The sequence below is a fragment of the Octopus bimaculoides genome, chromosome 23, assembly GCF_001194135.2.
Source record: "Octopus bimaculoides isolate UCB-OBI-ISO-001 chromosome 23, ASM119413v2, whole genome shotgun sequence".
Taxonomy (NCBI): domain Eukaryota; kingdom Metazoa; phylum Mollusca; class Cephalopoda; order Octopoda; family Octopodidae; genus Octopus; species Octopus bimaculoides.
The window spans coordinates 23,071,170-23,075,686 of record NC_069003.1 but is presented as its reverse complement, the minus strand read 5'-3'; the positions used below and the strand labels follow the sequence as shown (position 1 = coordinate 23,075,686).

Below are 4,517 nucleotides of genomic sequence, written 5' to 3'. Positions count from 1 at the left end.
ATATATATATATATATATATATATATATATATATATATATACATACATACATGTGTGTGTGTACGTACACACACACACACATATATATATATGATCTTGATCAAGATATAATACGCCTATAGGATCAGTGAGTTCTATGCACCCAGCAACACTAGATGCCGGTCAGGCAGGAAAGCTACTAAAACCCCACTCAGAAGTTGAGCTCATATTTAAATGCCATTAAAAAAATATAGCCAAAATGGCGCTTATAAGATTAACAGAGGACTTAAGAGACGACTTATGTCATAGTTACTGTGTCTGTAGAGATAAGAATTACATTTGTGTCAGTCTTTCTATTTATTGATTAAGCAGAAAACCTTTTTATGCGTGCGAAGTATTTAAAGTTGCTCACGACTCTCTCATTGCGTAGTTGACAATAGACACAATAGCTATAAGTTCCAGGACAATGTTTCTATCTCCTCATGTTGTCAGACGAAAAAGTCGACTGGTATGAAAATAGCAAACCAATGTGTTTATTAAGAAAGATTACAATATAGTGAATATATTGTGTGCGTGCTGCATAGGTTAATACTAGTTATTTTTATGCGCATATTTTATATCACAGTTGGTTATCGGTTTCCAATAGGCCAATCATTGTTTCGCTGCTCTCATGACATCGACAGTAATAGTGAAGTATCTGTAACTCGCTTCATTCAAAACAAATATCCCCTGAGATTTCATTCGTAAAAAGGGTTTATATTGTCTCGGCAAGTTTATATATCCTACGTTGATATATATCGCAGAATTGTAGAGACATACACACATATATGAATGTGCAGAAACCCTTTATGTATGTCCGTGTGTGTATGTGTGTGTTTGCACCTTAAGATGTCTACATGCAGTAAAGATGAATGTAACCGTTGAGAGCTGTGATCACTATTAACTATCGACGTAGCCATCTGGTCTGTTCATGGCAAAGTAAAAAAAAGAAAAGAACTATATTAGTTTGAATACTTTAGAGTAAAAGTTAGGATCTATTTTCTAGTCGTTGTTTTTTGTTTTAGTTTAGATATCTGATCGCTGCTACTTTGAGTCACGTTTTTAATGCCGTTGAGAAAAACATAAAACAGCCTTTCATTATATTACATCTTTGTACATGTAATCCATCATGTTAATTTAACAGGAAAAGTAGCAAAATACTGTCTTAGTTTCACTTCTTTTTCAGTGCTAATTACTTAAATCTGCTAACTTGTAGAAAAGAAACAAAGAAGAAGAAAGCAAGATAAATAGAAAATAAAACAAAATTCAGAAAAAAAAACGAAAGAGGGCAACGTGTAACTAGGTAAATGAAGAAAAGTTTAACTTACGAAATGAGATCCGGGTAAAAGGAGTCCACGTTCACCCTTAATTCTGTGTCGTCTGCTCTTGTTGACATGCTTTGATAATGTTTTGTGTGTGAATATCTGCCGTTGCTTTCACTTTTGTTGTTCTTTAAATCAGGATTAGACATATATTGTTCATTATTCAATGTTACCGTTGTCAACCTTTCTTGTTGTGTTATTTAAAAGTCATCTTCCGTTCACAACTTCGGATGATTGTTGTTGCTGCTACTGTTGCTGCTGCTACTGTTGCTGCTGCTACTGCTGCTGTTCTAGCTTTAACAACACCTGCGTTGTCTTATTTGATCAAGTTATTGTTCTTGTATTGTCCTTGTTGTTCGTCATCATTAACGAGAAGACATTTTCTGTACAGTCATTTCCAAAGTGTTAACCCACAATAAACACAACACGCTGTCAACGAAGACCAAGAGATACTTCAGTTAAAATAGCGGTTACAATGACAATTTATTTATTTTACCGATTTATTTATTTAAAAGCACTCTATATCCAGGACAAGGGTGAGGGCATAGGTAGTGAGATACTAGTAAACTGATTCTGCCTTCCAGGCTTGATACTCAATTCTAAATATATATTCACACTGCTAATGCTCTCGATAAATGGATGAACGCCACAACGGCAACACTTACTCCCTGATGTGATTGATATTTCAGAAATACACACACACACACATATTGATGTTTCTATAACGTGATAGTAGCCCTAACTCTTCGAAACGCTTAGTTTAGTATAATGGTAGCTGATGAAGGAAATGTTCTCTATGGCCTGTGTGTTTTCTCTGCTCTGTTTATGTTCTGTTTTTCATTTTGTCCACGTTTTTTTTTTGTGACGTCCTGTACCCAGATATGCATCTATATATACATGTAGATGTAGGTATGTACATACATGTACGTATATATGCATATACTCACATTATTTGTATTATGATATATATATATATATATATATATATATATACACATGTGCGTGTGTAAGTGTCGGTGTGTGTATGTTCGTGCGCGTATGTGTGTACGTGCGTTTGTGTGTACAAAAATATAATGTATAAAGTAGAGAGTTGGTTTCAGAGAATCAATCAGGTTTTACGGTTACTACTCCTACAATGAATCGGCTACCGAAAATCTAAAACATACAAGCAGTAAATATTTCGACGGTTTCCTTTACAATCGAATTTTCGAATTTTTGCTTTCCATAAAACAATGTGCATAAAAAGAATGTATTTTTTGTGTAACAGTTGTATTCAGTTATGTAACAGAGGTAACATTGAATAATGAACAATATGATGTTCCTGGATGTATATTATATATATGAGTTAGTTTTCTCTATTATAGATCTCTATGTGAACATACAATTATATTATTATATAATATTAAATATACATTTGATGTAAAATATACGTATTTAGTTTAGAATGTTCAAATTAACATATTACGTGAAGATTATGAAAAGGCTGCAATCTTCTGGGGATCAAATGTAAATGCTAAAACTGTATCCACCTCTCAGACTTTCTGATTTTATAAATATATGCATACATAGATGTATGCGCATATATATAAATTCAAAGTGAATATGGTACTTAAGTTTAGGCACCAGAATTTGGTATGGTATTATCCAAACAATTCCAAAAAATAAGGTGATCAAAAATCAAAATAAGTAACAAGGATATTCAAGGTTACTGCAGTACGATCGTTTCATGTGACTCAATTTATTTAAGCATGAAACGATCGTACTGCAGTAACTTTGAGTATCCTTGTTGCTTATTTTGATTTTACACACACAGAGAGAGAGAGAGAGAGAGAGAGAGAGAGAGAGAGAGAGAAAGAGAGAGAGAGAGAGAGAAAGAGAGAGAGAGAGAGAAAGAGAAAGAGAGAAAGAGAGAGAGAGAGAGGAGATACACACACATAGGCTTACATACCTATGCCTACATAAGTAAATACATGCACTCGCTCCATGCAGCTCATTCATTCTGGTATAACAGAGACTTTAAAAACATCCAACAATATGAGCAGGACAACTTGGTCTTGTCCAATAGCGACACGATATAAACACTACTCATATTGCAAAATCACTCTTACAACACTACAACCTCTCAGGAACAACTTTTCGTAATTTTTCCTATAAACTTTAGGCTCCGCAAATACATATTTTTAAATTTTTTTTTTTTCCTTCTACAATGCACCAGTACGCTCCCAAATTATAAACAATTCCTATATCGGAAACCGCAGGAGATCCACGCAAATTCTGAACCGTTCAAAGCAGAGGCCGTTCGATATCTAGACAATAATGACTCTACCGTTGCTCCTCCGACCTAAATTGTAATTCATCTATATGTTCAACCACCATCGTTACAATCCTTACTACTAACACTGCTGTTACTGCTGCTACTACTACTACTATATTGCCACTGTTTTTCTAATCACCACTGTCAGCAAAGCCCTCTTGACACAAACGCCTTTTCAACGCATCATCCCTGCAGCGTTTCATTTCCAATAACTCTCGTAGGAAATACACACGCATCTCCTCCCCGCTCGCAACTTCAATATTCAGACTATTCCCTCGTTTCATACAATTTTCTGCCAAACAGAAACCCTGCCTACAAAGATTCAAAGCGAACATCAATAAGATTGCCGCCAGTCTGCAAGGCTGAGCATATTTGCTATGGGGTTTTGCCGTGATTTAATAAACGAAACAGAACCTTCTCGTGCGAAGTGTTTGCATATTACGTACGTTCACATATAATCGTTTGTTAACTTTATACATGTGACGAAGGAATATTTAGAGACAAATCTACTTGTCTTTACATACGAACCGTTTGACACATACACAGATAAGTGATAATGCACATACATGTTTGCACATACTCCTAGCATTTCATCCGAAAATAGTTATACAAATAGAATATAAGTATTTAGCTTCGTTAGTATAAAAGTTTTTTCAAAATATAGACACACGCAAACCGTATAAATACGTGTGTGTTTGAGTAAATATATATTTATGTTTGTGTATATGTGTGTGTGTGCGCGTGCATATATATATATATACATGTATGTGTTATATATATTATATATATATATATATAATAATTTTTCCAGAGGATGTTAACATAGAGTGGTGAATAAATCGATATATCGAATTTGAAGTCTC

At 34.3% G+C, this 4,517-nt stretch overlaps 1 long non-coding RNA gene across 3 annotated transcripts in view; it reads right to left on the bottom strand.

Moving 5' to 3' along the window:
• The window catches only part of LOC128250610 (uncharacterized), a 199,425-nt gene that overhangs the window by 64,984 nt on the left and 129,924 nt on the right, over positions 1 to 4,517 (bottom strand). For all 3 annotated transcript variants that reach the window (XR_008266638.1, XR_008266637.1, XR_008266639.1), the window contains one exon: positions 1,347 to 1,769. This is a non-coding gene — a long non-coding RNA (uncharacterized LOC128250610). The remainder of the gene's footprint in view (positions 1 to 1,346; positions 1,770 to 4,517) is intronic.